The 19,445-nt window shown below is 41.3% G+C and overlaps 2 long non-coding RNA genes and 1 other non-coding gene across 3 annotated transcripts; all 3 read left to right on the forward strand.

The window, feature by feature from the left end:
* Positions 1-229: 229 nt before the first annotated feature.
* LOC106598767 (uncharacterized) lies at positions 230-1,495 on the forward strand. Its single transcript, XR_006769412.1, has 2 exons — positions 230-322; positions 566-1,495. It is a non-coding gene; the product is annotated as an uncharacterized protein (transcript).
* An 8,051-nt stretch (positions 1,496-9,546) lies between these two features.
* On the forward strand, positions 9,547-13,736 carry LOC123741890 (uncharacterized). Its single transcript, XR_006769413.1, has 3 exons — positions 9,547-9,991; positions 12,809-12,971; positions 13,101-13,736. It is a non-coding gene; the product is annotated as an uncharacterized lncRNA (long non-coding RNA).
* A 1,633-nt stretch (positions 13,737-15,369) lies between these two features.
* On the forward strand, positions 15,370-19,140 carry LOC106599082 (uncharacterized). Its single transcript, XR_001327356.2, has 3 exons — positions 15,370-15,566; positions 16,893-16,979; positions 17,880-19,140. It is a non-coding gene; the product is annotated as an uncharacterized lncRNA (long non-coding RNA).
* The last annotated feature ends 305 nt before the right edge of the window (positions 19,141-19,445 follow it).

A 19,445-nucleotide genomic window follows, 5' to 3' on the forward strand; every position in this document is an offset into this window, starting at 1 on the left:
GGAGGAGCGAGGAGACTTCCAGGTAGACTAAAGAATATTCATTGTGTTGATTTCAGTATAGATTGACTAAAAGTATACATAGTACTGTAGTGGCTTGTGACCATGACTGTAGGTTGTGTGTGGTGTTCTTGCAGTTATATTGTCTCCATGGTGTTTACTCCTAAATATCTCCTCATATCCCCATCCCTCTGCTCTTCCCCTCCTTCCCCTCCTTTCCCCTGTCTTCTTTCAGGTGTACCTGGAGTGACGGGGGATGTTGGACTCATGAGACCTCCTGGACTGGATGGAATGTCTGGAGCTACTGGACTGGAAGGAGATAATGGTAAACTTGCCAATTCCCATATACAACTGTTAAAGGATGTAATCTGGGTTTATACATTTACAGTCCAAAGTGTGAGCTACTATGACATCTGTTATCTCATTCCTGAATACGTCGTTATCTGGTGCTGTTTTTAATCAAATCGCTAATTTTGATCTAAAATAGAATATTCATGTTTGAGACTGATATCTATCCTCATATGCTGACATGTTTCAGATACCAATCCTTCTCTCTTTCTTATGATAGGTGAGAAAGGAAATCAAGGAAACATGGGGATGCCTGGTGCTCCGGGGTTACTTGGGAGACAAGGAGAGAAAGGTCTACTCCAGAAGCGAGAACGACAGCATCTTCACCGGCTTCCTGCTCTAAGCCGATCCCAAGGCCTGACCTATGACTTCGTCTGTGAACCCGGCTTGACCACTGCATGAGCTTTATCTGACAACTTATGCTGACTGGATCACCTCCAAACTCTTTTCACTACTCTGATAAATGATCTCTTTCAATATAGCTACTGCTACTAACTTTGTTCCTGCTTATTGCTATCAAAATAATCTGACCAAATGCTTGCTGTATTTTGATGGTAAAGGCTGTAAAACTTTATCCAGTGGTTCCCAAACTGTGGGAAGACATTTTCAGTGGTTCCCGAACAGTGGAAAAACTTTTCAGTGTAAACTTAAATGACTGACACCAAATAGAATGTATGTATAAAAGATAATGGACCTATATATTTTTCAATAATCGCCTATAATCTTTGAGAATTTACAATCAGGCCCCCATTGATTTAGTTAAAATGCTTGAGCATAAGAACACCAGCCATGTCAAAATTTGGAAATTCACTTAAACACAGAAAACAAATTATCTCAGCTCCGTGGCAAAATGCATAGAATTGTAGGGAATTGACTTTAAAATTGCAAAATGTTCTTTCAGCTCCATGGCAGGATGTGTGGAATTGCAGGAGATTAGCTTTGAAACTGCTACATTTTCTTATCTAGATGCCAAGATAATATTTGTTAATTATTCTTTGGTCTGTGTATGTTGTTTTTTTTTAACAGCTCAACCTTTATGTTGGGTCACGACTCAAAAGACACCTCAATCGGTGGGTCAGTTTGGGAACCCCTGCTTTATACAACGCTTACAGTTTCTATCAATGCATTAAAACACTGCTAATGCTTGAAATGAAAATTGCTTGAATTTTGTAAGTTTAGGTCTGAACCTATCTAGACTTTACTACGACTGATTTTAGTTGTCAACTTCCCAAACCCAGCTCTGCTTAGGGACAATCTCAGCCATTCACTACTTGAATGTGCTCCTAACAGTAAAAAGTCTTCATCATTGTTGTGCCATAGAAATATAGCTCCAAGGTCTGTGGGTGATGGTGAGTGATGTATGAATACATTATGTTCTATAGCCTACTGATGTACTAGTCTACCGTCACCACCAAAATATATCTAACTGAAACCTACATGTTATTTCCTCCACTAGAGGGCACTGGGACATCACAGTTTGAAGAGGGCTGAATGAGGATTGTATTAATTCTACAGTATCATGTAAAATTCATTTTTAAATACACTAAAATAATCTTGATATTCATGCAAATGTAAAGGAGGAAAACACACACATGCTATAATTATTTATGTTACACCACCCAATCACAGATAGACACATAAATAGAAATCAAAATAAAGCAGGTTTGTACTAGAACAATTCCCCCCTGGCTGTGACTGTGCTTCATCCCTGTGACCTGTGATGTTGCCTCCCACCGCTTAAGCCATTGTTTGATGCTACCAAGACAAACGGCTTCAGCTCCATCCCTGACTTCCTGATTTACTGTTTTTGTTTCATTGTTTAATGACTTGTATGTGTTGTATACGTCATTCAGGTTTTAGCTGCCATGTACCACGGCCTACATGTATCAAAACTACTACTACAAAGTATGTGATATTGATTTTTTTTAAACTAAGAGGAGGCCTTTTACGGTTAGAAAATGTGAAGTCACAAAGCAGCACTGTGATGTCTCTGGCCCTCTTTTAGAAGAGTGAATCTCCATGGAAAGTTCTACAACATTCTAGAATACCGTAGCAAACACAGTGGCAAACAGAAACATTTGATTTCTATCAGTTTTCTCTACTGTGAGACCTTTGAGAAGTAACATAATGTTTATATAAAGATTGTCTAATCTTCATGTCATAGAGATGGTAAAGACAGACAGATGGGGGGAATCCTGCCCCTGAAGAGTCCCAAGAGGGGAGCAGGATCATGACAAGCATCCTATAAGAGACCACCATGAAGATGTCAGTGAATCACCATCTCCTCCAATAACATCTTGCCAAGACGATCAGCTGGACAACCAATATGATACCCAGTCAGTCAGCCTGCAAGATGTCCAACTAGACCTCCAAAAAGGTGGCAGGTCTAATCACCAGCAAGACATGCACGTTATGAATGATCCAAAGCAAGTTGAAATACAGAATGATCATCAAGACATGCACCAGGATGTCCACCAAGATGCAATGCCAAATTACCAGCAAGACATGCAACAAGACCAACAGCAAGATTTAAGACCTTCCCCTCCAATAATGATTGCTTTGTCACAGCATGGCTTAGAAGTCTGTAGATATCCTTCACTTCCCTTACAGACACCATCATCCCGGGATGAACTAGAAGACTCAAGTGATTCCTCACCTCCTACTCTGGTTCCCATCTTCAGGGATCACTATGTAGAACTAAGTGATTCATCCAGTGTCAACAACTCATCTTGGTCAGCGAGTCAGGGGGAATATAGCGACTCAGACTCTTCCACATCAGAAAGTGGGGAGCATATCAGCTATTCTGCCCCACTGACGCCAAAGAGTGAGGATGGTACAAGTGATTTGGCCCCACTTCTACAAAAGAGCGAGGGTGGTATTAGCGAAGACTACACAGCAAATTCTTCGTCCGTATCACCTAAGAGCGAAAGAGATCTCTCGTCATCGGAGAGTGAGATGGACATGATCAAAGCTGCCACCCAAATTGTCAGCAGAGATGCTTTTCCACTGGCTTCTGATGGCTTAACCAGGGACCAAGACCCCTCCTGGAAGTGGTGTTGTCCACCCTCTCTTCTGGAGACCCTAGCCCCAGCCTGGAGGAGTCCCTGCCTGGCTGTGAGGCTGTGGAGGATGGGGGTGGTGTCTATCAACTCTGTGGGAGCACCAAGACCCTCAATCTGGATCCCAGTCTGTCTGTGGATGATGCCCCACCAGTGGCCCCAAGCACTGCTGCTGACTCACCCCAGGATGGGACTGCTCTACCTGGGAAAGCAGGAAGCAGTAGTAGCCACTGGCATGGTGTAAGGGCAGGTAAACACACCATCAGATGCTGCCGAAGCTCCTTGAATTGCTTCAAGAGGAAGGCCAACATCCAGCAAGAGACAAAGCCAGAAGAGACCCTCTCAGAACTCCGAGCACAGAGCAGGGAGGAGAAGCGAGCTCCGAGCAGGGGAACGGACAGGGCTCTGAGGAGGCTGACACTCCTCCCCAAAACAAGAGGAGGAAGTTGTCAGAGGGAAAAAAGAAAAGGAGACGGTTATCAGGTGTGGCCTATGACCTTCCAAGAACTCCATGATGTCATCTCCTTGGAGTTGGATGGAGGGAGAGCAGGCTATTATTAGATTAACTATTTAAAAAGGTATTGAAAAAAAAAAAAAAACATCGATGTGTGGAATAAAATCTCAGCACCATGATAATAGTGTTGCGTTATCTCATTCGGAATAACTTAATTTCAATTTCACGTATTTTTGTTTTGATTATTTAAGGTGATGTATAATATAATTTTTTATACACTATTTTACAATGGTGGACTCACATGCATGTATATAAATGATACATTGGGAAGATGTAGTATGGAGAGCGTTAACACATTGGCAAGACATCTTGCAGATGTATATAGAATGTCTACATTCTAAATTCTACATCGTTTATACGTCAGGCCAGACATCAACATTCTATTCTGATGTTTCTGTGACATCTTACAAATGTGCAAAGTAAATATTCCCTACACATTTTGATTTGTTGGCCGAAGGTGTGCGTTCTGACTGGGTAAGAGTTATCAGTGACTGTACAGCTCCTCATTAACTTATCAACTCACTGCATCAACTTGCCTAGACCGTCAGATTTGGACATGACAGAAAAGTCTAACTATGACTTGGAGTCAGTTATTAGCTCGTCAAAATCATGACATTATTAGCTCGTTAGAATGGCTTCAGTGAGGAAGAACCTTGAGTGTGTCTACTGGAGGTCTAGGTCCATATTCATGAGGTGTCTCAGAGAAGTAGTGCTGATCTGGGATCAGTGTTGCCTTTCAGATCACAATGAATAAGATTTAATGGACAGCGGGGAACTGATCCTATCAGCACTCCTACTATATGACGCTTTACGAATATGACTCAGGTCACTCAGGGGGATGATGTGCCAGCCCAGCCCAGCTGGCACTCCCCCTGGCACATACCAACCACCGCCCTGGACTCTGGACCACTATATTCCAGTCAACCAGTCTGGTTCGGATCAAAGGGCCCTTCTTTTTTTCCTTCATAGGAAATGATCTTTGAGAACAGTGGCCAATCATGAAACAAACATGAAGTCAGGCCCTGTCAGGGAGCAATCACAAACACACACATGTACAGTCATGGCAACAGGTAAACAGAGAGGTTTCTATAAAACCCTCTTCTTGTTTCAGTCACTTCACCACTGTCCAGCAAAATCATTAGGCACTTCCAATAGCCAGGTAATTTGTTATTTATTTTATTATATAAAGACTGAATTCATGTTAGTACACTGTACAACACAGCATTGCATATACAGTACCAGTCAAAAGTTTGGACACACCTACTCATTGAAGTGATTTTCTTTATTTGAACTATTTTCTACATTGTAGAATAATATTGAAGACATCGAAACTATGAAATAACACATATGGAATCAGGTAGTAACCAAAAAATTGCTACACAAATCAAAATATATTTTATATTCTTCAAAGTAGCCACCCTTTGCCTTGATGACAACTTTGCACCCTCTGCTGCAGAGCATAACTTCATTAGAGTTACCAGCCTCAGAAATATAAATAGCATTAAGCCTGCATGAATCAGGCCTTTATGGTCAATTTTGCTTCAAAGAAACCACTACTAAAGAATACTAATAATAATAATAATAAGAGACTTGCTTGGGCCAAGAAACACGAGCAATGGACATTAGACAGGTGGAAATCTGTCCTTTGGTCTGATGAGTCCAAATTTGAGAATTTTTGTTCCAACTGCCGTGTCTTTGTCCGTCGCAGAGTAGGTGAACAGACGATCTCTGCGTGTGTGGTTCCCACTGTGAAGCATGGAGGAGGAGGTGTGATGGTGTGGGGGTCCTTTTCTGGTGACACTGTCAGTGATTTATTTAGAATTCAAGGCACACTTAACCAGCTTGGCTACCACAGTATTCTGCAGTGATACGCCATCTCATCTGGTTTGCGCTTGGTGGGACTATCATTTGTTTTTCAACAGGACAATAACCCAACACACCTCCAGGCTGTGTAAGGGCTATTTGACCAAGAAGCAGAGTGATGGAGTGCTGCATCAGATGACCTGGCCTCCACTATCACCCGACCTCAACCCAATTCAGATGGTTTGGGATGAGTTGGACCACAGAGTGAAGGAAAAGCATCCAACAAGTGCTCAGCATATGTAGGAGCTCCTTCAAGACTGTTGGAAAAGCATTCCATGTGAAGCTGGTTGAGAAAATGTCAAGAGTGTGCAAAGCTGTCATCAAGCAAAGGGTGGCTACTTTGAAGAATCTAAAATATTTGTTTAACACTTTTTTGGTTACGATAGGATTCCATATGTGTTATTTCAAAGTATTTCATAATGTCTTCACTATTATTCTACAATGTAGAAAATTGTAAAAATAAAGAAAAATCCTTGAACGAGTAGGTTTGTCCAAACTTTGGACTGGTACTGTATATTTTACGTTACACACCACAACATGGAATTAAAAGGCATAAACATTTAAAGCAATAATTTATACTATATTGTTGTCGATGCACACGTACATGTTGATGATTGAGCAGCAACTTCAGTGCTTCATGTATATCTGTGAAAATGGGAACAAATCAAATATTGTAAGTGCTTACTAATGTTTCATAGTTATTCACTTGTTGAATAATAATTATTTTAAAACATAGTTTTTGTTGTCGTGGTTGTTGTTATAATTATCATAAGAAGCTGTAGCAATAGAACCAGCTGTCTGCATGCAGAGCAGAGTAAAGGTAGCTAATGTTATAAACATACATGAGACAGTTATACATCACATTTCCCACTTGGAAAAAACTGGTTGAAGCAATGTTTCCACGTCATTTCAACCCAAAACAATCAATGTGATGACGTTGAATAAACTTGGAAAACTGATTTGGAACTTTTGTAAAAAGTTATCATCCTCAGGGCATTTCATCTTTTTTTCACCCAACTTTGAACCTAAATGATAATTGTTGTTGATTTCATGTTAAATTCAGGATCAGTTGACAACTCAACCAAATGTAAATCAAAACTAGACATTGAACTGAAGTCTGTGTCCAGTGGATTATCTCCTGTCAGTGACATTTAGTCTACTAAAACACAATTACAACATTATTCCTCTGGATAACTGGTCCTCAGTTACCCCATGGGTAAATATACATTTTCCTCAACTGTAACAGTCACTGAATGCAGTCTTTTCTCATTTAGCAACACACAGTGATAAGCAGGTTATACAGTTCGGAAAGTAATCAGACCCCTTTCCTTTTACCACATTTTGTTACGTTACAGCCATATTCTAAAATGGATTAAATGAACGAAATCCTCATCAATCTACATACAATACCCCATAATGACAAAGTGAAAACATTTTTTTTTAATTGGAGTCCACCTGTGGTAAGTTCAATCGATTGTCCGGGCTCTGGCTGGGCCACTCAAGGACATTCAAAGACTTGTCCCGAAGCCACTCTTGCGTTGTTTTGGCTGTGTGCTTAGGGTCGTTGTCCTGTTGGAAGGTGAACCTTCGCACCAGTCTAAGGTCGTGAGCGCTCTGGAGCAGGTTCAAGGATCTCTCTGTACTTTGCTCCGTTCATCTTTCCCTCGATCCTGACTAGTCTCCCAGTCCCTGCCGCTGAAAAACATCCTCACAGCATGATGGTGCCACCACCATGCTTCACCATAGGGATGGTGCCAGCTTTCCTCCAGACGTGACACTTGGCATTCAGGCAAAAGAGTTCAATCTTAGTTTAATCAGACCAGAGAATCTTGTTTCTCATGGTCTGAGAGTCCTTTAGGTGCCCTTTGGCAAACTTCAAGCGGATTGTCATGTACCTTACTGAGGAGTGGCTTCTGTCTGGCCACTCTACCATAAAGGCCTGAATGGTGGAGTGCTGCAGAGATGGTTGTCTTTCTGGAAGGTTCTCCCATCTCCACAGAGGAACTCGATTGCTCAGTTCAGCCGTGCGGCCAGCTCTAGGAAGAGTAGGAGGAAATGTTCTGTGTTCTTGGGGACTTTCAATGCTGCAGGATTTTTTTGGTGGCCTTTCACAATCCTGCCTCGGAGCTCGACAGACAATTCCTTCGACCTCATGGCCTGGTTTTTGCTCTGACATGCACTATCAACTGTGGGACCTTGTGTGCATTTCCAAATCATGTCTAAAAACAATTTAATTTGTGACCCGTTTCAGGAAACTAGGCGTAGCCTCAAGTCACGACTTCATAGGAGAGCCGTTTGAACGTAAAAACATTTTTTTTTAATCAAAATGTGTTTTTGGCCAGAAATGCCTTCAACAACATGTGAACTTTCATGTGCCTTAATAACAAACTTTTATGCTATCTGTAAATATGAATAAAATTGTTAAATTACGATCCTAGTTGGTTAAGCCACAGAAAAAGCCAGCAACCTTCCCGCTAGCCATGATTGACTGAGATAATGAGGGGGCAGGACATGCCGAGAGATGAGTTTGGATTGGTCTGCCCCATATAGCACGCTTCTGTCTATTTGAGTGTGTGTAGGGTAATCCTGTCTAACGCAGCTTATAAAAAAAAAATATGTATTGCGTATTAAAACTTAACAAAAGACTCCAGTAAGCAACTATCCATTTCAATAGAACGTCACTGCAACAACTGTTTCGTCTGAGTGTACCAGAGTGCAGAATAACTGATGAATTTATGAACTCTCAACACTGGTTGAATATGGCCGGTGTCAGTAAACGTCGGCAAAAAAGCGTAAATTAAATTGTTGCCAGGAGCACAGTTACAGTCATCAATGCTCTGGATAACATGAAAACAGCCTAACCAACTCTGCTAGGGTGAGTAAAATGGTCAGAGTTTGGGTGGGGGCTAAAGCTTAAGATGATTCTTATAGCATTGCACACGGTCAGTGTGAACCAGAGTGACTTGACACAACAAATGGCCAAGCAAATTGTACATACAAAACGGAAACGACACAGGAAAACGACTTTAGCTATCTATGATAATCGGTTTGTATTGCTAGTACTCTATGGATTGGGATTACAGTTCATTGTTTAGCTGGCTAGCTAGCTAGCTACATGTCTAAACAAAAGACCCCAAGTTAAAGCTTGCTGTTAGCTAGTTAGCTGACGTTTGATGGCTGGCTTGCTAGCTAACATTACGTGTATATGAACTGTGTGTAGTGATGTTATCTCAAAATGCCACTTCGTATCTATTGTATAATAATGCTAAAATATTTTTATCTGGAATTTGTCTTTCAGCATCAGTAGAATATGCCTGACTCTCCTCCACCAGTCATACAAAGAGAATGGTCTAATGCCGCCCCTCAAAAAGAGAGCTGGCCCAAGCAAGCACAGGTTACACCTGAAGCATGAGGACTTGCAGTGAGTAGTGAACTTCATCAACAACTACGTAGAGTTGACCCCGCCCTGTGCAACTGGGTCCTGGACTTTCTGGCGGGCCACCGCCAGGTGGTGAGGGTAGGAAACAACATCTTCACCCCGCTGATCCTCAACACTGGGGCCCCAAAAGGGTGCGTTCTCAGCCCTTTCCTGTACTCTCTGTTCACCCATGACTGCATTGCCATGCACGCTTCCAACTCAATCATCAATTTTGCAGATGACACTACAGTGGTAGGCTTGATTACCAACAACTACAGGGAGGAGGTGAGGGCCCTCGGAGTGTGGTGTCAGGAAAAGAACCTCTCACTTAACGTCAACAAAACAAAGGAGATGATCGTGGACTTCAGGAAACAGCAGAGGGAGCACCTCCCCATCCACGGGACAGTAGTGGAGAAGGTGGAAAGTTAAGTTCTTCGGTGTACACATCACGGACAAACTGAAATGGTCCACCCACACAGACAGTGTGGTGAAGAAGGTGCAACAGCGCCTCTTCAACCTCAGGAGACTGAAGAAATGTGGCTTGTCATCTAAAACACTCAAACTTTTACAGATGCACAATTGAGAGCATCCTGCCGGGCTCTATCACCGCGTGGTACAGCAATTGCACCGCCCACAACCGCAAGGCTCTCCAGAGGGTAGTGCGGTCTGCACAACGCATCACCGGGGGCAAATTACCTGCCCTCCAGGAGACCTACAGCACCTGATGTCACAGAAAGGCCAAAAAGATCATCAAGGACAACAACCACCTGAGCCACTGCCACAGAAGGCGAGGTCAGTATAGGTGCATCAAAGCTGGGACCGAGAGACTGAAAAACAGCTTCTATCTCAAGGCCATCAGACTGTTAAACAGACATCACTAGCATAGAGAGGCTGCTGCCAACATACAGACTCAAATCTCTGGCCACTTAAATAAATGAACTTAATAATGGTATCACTAGTCACTTTAAATAGCGCCACTTTAATAATGTTTACATATCCTACATTACTCATCTTATATTGTAACGGTCGTCGTACGTAGTGGACCAAGGCGCAGCGGGTTGAGTGCTCAGTGACTTTTATTGTACAAAAAAAACGATCGAACGAACAGGATTGCAGGCTAAAACACACAGCTATGCAAACAACAACTTCCCACAAAGGGACAGGTGAAACAGGGCTACCTAAATATGACTCTCAATCAGCAACAACGATGTACAGCTGTTCCTGATTGAGAGCCATACCAGGCCAACACAAAGAAATACACAACATAGAAAACCATAGAAATACAAAACAAGAACATTACCCCAAAACCCTGGAACACATAAATCAAACATCCCTCTTACATAAATACATATCCCATAAACCCCGAACCACATAAAACAAATACCCCCTGCCACGTCCTGACCAAACTACAATAACCAATAACCCCTTATACTGGTCCGGACGTGACACATATGTATATACTGTATTCTATACCATCTACTGCATCTTGCCTATGCCACACTATGAGCCTGGACATTATGAGCCTGTAATCGAACCCACAAATGCTGATGCTCCAGATACTCAACTAGTCTGAAGAAGGCCAGTTTTATTGCTTCTTTAAATCAGAACAGTTTTCAGCTGTGCTAACATAATTGCAAAAGGTTTTTCTAATCATCAATTAGCCTTTTAAAATTATAAACTTGGGTTAGCTAACCCAACGTGCCATTGGGACACAGAAGGGATGTTTGCTAATAATGGTCGTCTGTACGCCTATGTAGATATTCCATACAAAATCATCCATTTCCAGCTACAATAGTCATTTACAACATTAACAATGTCTACACTGTATTTCTGATCAATTTGATGTTATTTTAATGGACAGAAAATGTGCTTCTCTTTCAAAAACAAGGACGATAGTGTGTGTGTGTATATATACTATATATATATATATATATATATAACTGCTCAAAAAAATAAAGGGAACACTAAAATAACACATCCTAGATCTGAATGAATGAAATAATGTTATTAAATACTTTCTTTACATAGCTGAATGTGCTGACAACAAAATCACACAAAAATAATCAATGGAAATCCAATTTATCAACCCATGGAGGTCTGGATTTGGAGTCACACTCAAAATTAAAGTGGAAAACCACACTACAGGCTGATCCAACTTTGATGTAATGTCCTTAAAACAAGTCAAAATGAGGCTCAGTAGTGTGTGTGGCCTCCACGTGCCTGTATGACCTCCCTACAACGCCTGGGCATGCTCCTGATGAGGTGGCGGATGGTCTCCTGAGGGATCTCCTCCCAGACCTGGACTAAAGCATCCGCCAACTCCTGGACAGTCTGTGGTGCAACGTGGCATTGGTGGATGGAGCGAGACATGATGTCCCAGATGTGCTCAATTGGATTCAGGTCTGGGGAACGGGCAGGCCAGTCCATAGCATCAATGCCTTCCTCTTGCAGGAACTGCTGACACACTCCAGCCACATGAGGTCTAGCATTGTCTTGCATTAGGAGGAACCCAGGGCCAACCGCACCAGCATATGGTCTCTCAAGGGGTCTGAGGATCTCATCTCGGTACCTAATGGCAGTCAGGCTACTTCTGGCGAGCACATGGAGGGCTGTGCGGCCCCCCAAAGAAATGCCACCCCACACCATGACTGACCCACCGCCAAACCGGTCATGCTGGAGGATGTTGCAGGCAGCAGAACGTTCTGCACGGCGTCTCCAGACTCTGTCACGTCTGTCACATGTGCTCAGTGTGAACCTGCTTTCATCTGTGAAGAGCACAGGGCGCCAGTGGCGAATTTGCCAATCTTGGTGTTCTCTGGCAAATGCCAAACGTCCTGCACGGTGTTGGGCTGTAAGCACAACCCCCACCTGTGGACGTCGGGCCCTCATACCACCCTCATGGAGTCTGTTTCTGACCCCTTGAGCAGACACATGCACATTTGTGGCCTGCTGGAGGTCATTTTGCAGGGCTCTGGCAGTGCTCCTCCTGCTCCTCCTCGCACAAAGGTTGGGTTGTTGCCCTCCTACGGCCTCCTCCACATCTCTTGATGTACTGGCCTGTCTCCTGGTAGCGCCTCCATGCTCTGGACACTACGCTGACAGACACAGCAAACCTTCTTGCCACAGCTCGCATTGATGTGCCATCCTGGATGAGCTGCACTACCTGAGCCACTTGTGTGGGTTGTAGACTCCGTCTCATGCTACCACTAGAGTGAAAGCACCGCCAGCATTCAAAAAAGTGACCAAAACATCAGCCAGGAAGCATAGGATCTGAGAAGTGGTCTGTGGTCACCACCTGCAGAACCACTCCTTTATTGGGGGTGTCTTGCTAATTGCCTACAATTTCCACCTGTTGTCTATTCCATTTGCACAACAGCATGTGAAATTTATTGTCAATCAGTGTTGCTTCCTAAGTGGACAGTTTGATTTCACTGAAGTGTGATTGACTTGGAGTTACATTGTGTTGTTTAAGTGTTCCCTTTATTTTTTTGAGCTATATATATATATAAGGCAGGCAAATACCTTTCACTGAGCTGTGTAAAGACAGACTGACATGTGTGAAACAATTATTATTTGTAATTTCTGTTAATGTTATTTTGTTGTTTGCAGGTGCACTATCCTCCTGACCCTATGCAGCTGTGACAGGTGTCAACATCCCACAGCTGGTTGGACTGGAGGATGATATGGTGCTGGTGGAAAGCTGAGGCTGGCAACAACACCTGACTCCGTACTTCAGGCCGCTGCCACAGATCAAGCAGTACCAGCACTTCAGGTGAATATCATTTTCATTGCATTGTATGAGGTTATTCTGCTTATCTAAACTTGGGAGGTGAATTGATGTTGTGCAAGGTTGTAATGTCAGAATGTTTTGTTTTTTTTGCCTGGTGTTGTTGTTGCCAAGGAGCGTTCGAACTCAGTCGGGACCAGGTTTCAGCTGCTGCGCAATGATGACATCCATCCTCCCATATATGGTCTGCCTGTACAAACACCACCAGGACTGAACACAGCTAGACAAACATATATTTTTGAGAAGATCAGGGAGTTTTGCGACGAAGAGGCTATGGACATCACATGCCCTGCACCAAAGTCAAGGGCAGGACAGAAACAGGCTCTCCGAATATAGATTCCCTTGTTCATGTGTGGTTTGGACGGACCAGTCATCAGCACTATCTGCAATGCCTCTATTCAAATGACTCTCTCCTAACACACATGCCATACGTTCCTGCTACTATTTCTTGTTTTATTCCTGCTGTTCAGCCACTTTACCACTGATTGTATGCATACAATTACCTCGTCTATCACTGATATCATTATTCATATTGTTCTTGTACATACTGTATATTATTTTACTTATATTGACACTATTTCTGATATTGCTACTATACAAGTAACCATTTGGCTGTACCGTTTACACCTTCTGTAGAGACCCATCCACTTAGCAAGATGTGGCCAGTTGTGTAAAGTACTAAAGTAAAAATACTTAATGTTTTGGGGAGGGTATCTGTACTTTACCATTTATATTTGTTGCAACGTTTACTTTTACTTCACTACATTCTGAAATAAAATAATGTACTTTTTACTCCATATATTTCCCTGACACCTGACACCCAAAAGTACTTTACATTTTGACAGGAAAATTGTCCAATTCAAACTTATCAAGAGAAAATCCCTGGTCATCCCTACTGCATCTGATCTGGCAGACTCACTAAACACAAATGCTTAATTTGTAAATTACGCCTGCGTTTTGGAGTGTGCCCCTGGCTATCCGTCAATAAAAAATAAAAATGCCGTCTGGTTTGCTTTATATAATGAATTTGAAATGATTTATACTTTTGATACTTAAGTATCAAAAGTAAATGGAATCGCTAAAATGTACTTAAGTATTTTTTTTAAACCAAATATTTTTACTCAAGTAGTATTTTACTGGGTGACTTTTACTTTTACTTGAGTCATTTTCTATTAAGGTATATTTACTTTTACTCAAGTATGACAATTTTGTTATTTTTCCACCACTGGATGTGGCTCGGGTTATAGCATTTCTTTCACATGACCCATCAATTTAGACAAGTGTGTCTGGGTAAGCGTCATCTAATATTTATTAAATATTTTTATCGCAACACTTTGTTAACCTGGAATTTTTTCCTTATTGTAGGTTACTACTTTCACCACTTTTAGTCTTAATCTTTACTACACTACTCACTGTTTAGCATATGACCTTACATGTGAATCCTTAAAGAGATGGGTGGGGCTGGTTTAAGAGGGTGTGAGCAATGCTGAATGGGTGTAGACGAAGGAGAGCTCCCCAGTAGGTACCAAAATATTCAAAGGCCATTTTCTCAAAAGTGAGTATACAAGCCGATCAACATTCAAAGCAGAATTACTTTCCCATTTTTCCTCAACAATGCAGTGTATGATATACCATTTTGTAGCTCTGAGTCTATACTTTTGTCCAATGTAAAAAAAAAACATTTCAAATGTTGCTACATAAGACCGGTCAGTCACATTTACCACAGGTGGACTACAATCAAGTTGTAGAAACATCTCAAGGATGATCAATGGAAACAGGATGCACCCGAGCTCAATTTCCAGTCTTATAGCAAAGGGTCTGAATACTTATGTAAATACGTTTTTTGTTGTTGTTCTAAAAACCTGTTTATGCTTTGTTATTATGGGGTATTCTGTATAGATTAATGAGGTAAAAAAAATATTAAATCCATTTTAGAATTGTGCTGTAACGTAACAAAATGTGAAAAAAGTCATAGGGTCTGAATACTTTCCGAATGCACTGTAAATGCATAGTACTTATTTCATGTAATGTTTTGATACATTGGTAGACTCCCATGCATTTGCAGCTCCAGTTAATTCTGTCTTCAGTACTGCTAACTTGATTACTAACTATGGGGAAAAAAGGCCTTGATTCATACGAGAACGCAAACATTGGTGAAATACTGAGATGATATATTAGCCACTAGAGTAATAGACATTCCAACAGCTAATATTGCAACTTGGATATTTCCTGGAGATTTGGGTCCCTATGCAATCAGAAATGATTCAATAGTGCTTGCAGCATTGATCAACACAGAGAAAAAGTCACTTTCTTTAGGTTTCATTTCATAGAACACAGGAAATCAGGTCTGACCAGTGGTAGGTCTATTCAATGAAATGAGGCTCAGGGAACGTCCCAGTCACAGGCCAATCATGAACACACACGTACAGTCACGCTCATTCAGAGACCAATCATGAACACAGCTGTACAGCCATGACAACAGGTTTCTATAAAAGCTTCTTGTTTGAGTCAACATTTACACCTCTTTACGATCAAAGAGCACTAGCCCAAGGGTAATCCTATCGTACCTGCTTCCTTCAGGTAAATTATTCATTTCATTATATGAAGACTGCATGTTATTACACTGCACAATGTATATTTTGTTATTGAATTGTTTATATCGCACTAACAACGTATGTGTGACGAAGGCCTAAATATGGCTAATGGGGTGAAACTCGAGGCAGAACCCTTTTCTGACTGAGCAGGTGACAAAGATTATTTACAAACGCAAACATTGAAAACGCATGGAGGAGCCTGAATATTTTAGCTCTGAAAGTGAGAAGGCACAGTGATGACCCTGAAAGCCCAGCGATTCTGAAACGTTGGTGATTTACAAAATAAATTACTGGGAGTTATTTATATATATATATAGTGTGACTATTTTTACAGTTTAGTTTATTCGCCATTAGTCCGCACCTCTACATAAAATACTTTTCTTTGGGTGTGCGCCAGCTCATGTTTTTGATTAGCTTTGAAAGTGAGAACACGAGGTATATATATATGATGCAGATTATGAGTGAAAATGCTGTTGTGCAGCAACTCACTGCTTTCCTGAATACAAATAATGTATATGAAACGCTATAGTAATGCTCCATTAAGAGTGAAAAACAATGACTTCTCAGCACTGTCCTATCAGTGTAATGAACACGAGGGGAGACAGAGAGCTGGTTTCAAGCGCAGGGAGCAGCAGCTGTTTATTGTAAAGGACCACAGGAGGAGTCAAGTAGCTGGGATCCAGGGACAGGCAGAAGGTCATACTCATGGGTCCAAAGGCAACAGTATAAGCAGGGAAAAGGCTAGTAACGTAGTCCGGGAGATCAGGCAAATAGGTAGATAACAGGAAATCCGATAGGCTAAAGTACAGGCAGGGAATAGGCAAAAAGGCGTCGTTAGTGAGGCAGGCAAAAACTATCATACACGGGAGGAGTAAATCACAGGAAAACCAGCGCTCTGAAAGACGTGTCACAAAACAAACAATACCTCACAGTGATGGGGTGCAAAGAACTGAACTAAATAGTGTGATAATGACATACAGGTGTGTGAACAGGTGATTAGAATTCAGATGATTGGGATCTGGAGAGTGAGCTGCGTTCAGGGGATCTAGGTGTTTCAGAGTGTGAGCTGGAAAGTGGGCTGGAAAGTGAGCTGCAGGGGATCTATGTGTTTGAGGGTGTGAGTTGGAAGCAGACGTTACAATCAGATTCTGATATTTTGGAAGGACTCAAATGTACGAATAGATTAAATATTCCACCACGTTTTTGAGTGAAGCTGTGACATGTACACTAGAAAATATACATGCTTTAAGTATACTTTGGAGATACAACTAGTCTAATAAAGTCTTCATGATGTCTTCATACTGTCCTACAGTCTCACATCTCCTCCTTTCGACAACATGTACTAAAACAACATGAAAACAATACACTTCTGGATGTGTGGTCCTCGGCCTCCCAATGGGTAAATATATACATGTTTCTCTACTTTAACTGTCAATGAATGCTGTTTGGTCTCTTTTGTCAGGAAGACTATCAATAATGTTATTCATTTTTCAAGGCTTCATTCTGTTGCAAGCAGGGCATTCAGGCTGTAACATTCAGGCTGTAACACAACAAAATGTGGAAACTTTATTTTCATACCGTTACTTTTTTCCACATTTTGTTGTGTTACAGGCTGAATTTAAAATTGATTAAATTGAGATTTTATGTCAAAGTGGAATTATATTTTTCAAATTAATACAAAATGAAAGGAGTTGCTTACTAAGACGACATTGAATATTCCTCAGTGACATAGTTATAGTTTTGACTTAAAGCGTCTTGAAAATCTATAGCAAGACTAGAAAATGCCTGTCAAGCAATGATCAACAAACAACTTGACAGCTTGTACAATCCAGTTGTGCAAAGCTTCACAAATCATTTGAGACTTACCCAGAAAGACTCAAAGCTGTAATCGCTGCCATAGGTGCTTCTACAAAGTGTTGACTCAGGGGTGTTGAATACTTATGTTAATATGATATATTTCTGTATTTACTTTTCAAGAAAATTGTAAAAAAAAAATCTAAAAACATGTTTTCACTTTGGCATTATGGGATGTTGTGTGTGTAGAAAAAAAAATATTTCATCAACTTTGAATTCAGGCTGTAACACAACAAAATGTGGAATAAGTCGAGGGGTATGAATCCTTTCTGAAGGCACTATTGTCAAGATTATTATATCAATCCTTATCATTACCTTTATATTCATTATCGTTATCATCAGCAAATTCATTATCCATAAATACCAAATACCGTGCAAATCTAATTATTGATTGTTTAAGAGAGTAAACATGTTTTTGAACTGAGAACCTTTCTTCACATTGCAGGGCTGGGGCCAGGGCTAAAGCAGGGGCCAAGATAGCGGATGGAGAACACACGGACCACCTGAGGACCTATGTGCCATCGCTGCCCTCCTGTTACCGCTGGTGGAGGCTTCCGGATGGATAACGCCAACCACTCTGCTTTCTCCCTCCCTCTGTCCCTTTCTCTCTGTTTCTTTCTCTTTCATCATCCTGGAATTAAAGTGTGACTATGTTAACCTGTCAGGTCAGTCAAAAAGATTGCTACTGGTGTCACTGAAATCCGGTACTACCCTGTGTCAGTATTTGAGATATATATGGTTCAATTCAAAAAGATTTGTAATATTGATATTGTGCGTGACGGAAATATGTCCTTTGGAGTGGAACTTGAGGCAGAAGATTTTTCTGACTTTGAGCAGGCGACAAAGATTCTATACAGACGCAAACGTCGGAAAAGCATGGAGGAGCCTTCACGTTTTAGCTCTGAAACTGAGATCTTCATAAGTACAGAGGGTGCAGATCAGACATTGAGAGTGAAAAAGAACATCATAGACTCTTCTCAGCGTTCCATCATATCAGATTCTGAAATTTTAGACAGACGCAAACGTAGGAATAGCTTAGATATTCCAGATTTTGTAACATGCACACTGGAACATATTCAGTATGTATACTTTGAAGCTTTATGTTTAATGTATACTTTGAAGCTACATAGTCACATTTTAAACCAGATATATCTAATAAAGCCTTCATGACTCTATCATAATGCCTTCATAATGTCCTACACTACATGCATAGAAGCTTCACATATCATTTGTAAGCTAATGTCATGCTGGAAAAAGGTGTGTAGATGCAGAAGCAGAGACGTGCCGACAGAAGCGAACTTTCGATGCATAATCTCGTTTAAACGGACGGTGCAGAAGCTGCAAAAATTGGGCTTTCGGAGAGGTGGAAGGTTGCTTGATCAGTAGCCGGAAGGTTGCTGATTCAATCCACGGACAGGGTATAAAAACAGAACTGTGGGAACTGTTGGTCTATGATTCCAGGTACCCCCTCCAGCCATTGTGCCCTTGAGCACGGGACTTAAACCCTAAAACTGCTCTCCATCCAGGGACGCTGCTCTGTATCTTATCAACTGTGAGACCAAACAACTAACAATATTCAGTTAAGTAATGAACATTTAGAAGGTTATATTAGGGTCATACTCACATTGCTCCTATAAATATATTTAGCATTTCATTATCTTTATTCTGGCTTAGCTTTTTAATGCAATAAAAACTGTGACAAACTATTCAGTGATGCTTTATTTGTCCTAATGCAATACTCATTTTAAACTATGTATTTAAACTATGTCACGCCCTGACCTGAGAGCCATTTTCTCTGTTTGGTTAGGTCAGGGTGTGATATGGGGTGGGCATTCTATGTCATATTTCTTTGTTTGGCCGAGTATGGTTCCTAATTAGAGGCAGCTGTCTATCGTTGTCTCTGATTGGGAATCATACTTAGGCAGCCCTTTTTCCCACCTTCAGTTGTGGGATCTTGTTTTTGTACAGCTCTGTGTAAGCCTGTTCGTATTCCTTTTCATTAAATTAAATC

Source organism: Salmo salar, chromosome ssa03 (genome assembly GCF_905237065.1).
Source record: "Salmo salar chromosome ssa03, Ssal_v3.1, whole genome shotgun sequence".
Classification (NCBI taxonomy): Eukaryota; Metazoa; Chordata; class Actinopteri; order Salmoniformes; family Salmonidae; genus Salmo; species Salmo salar.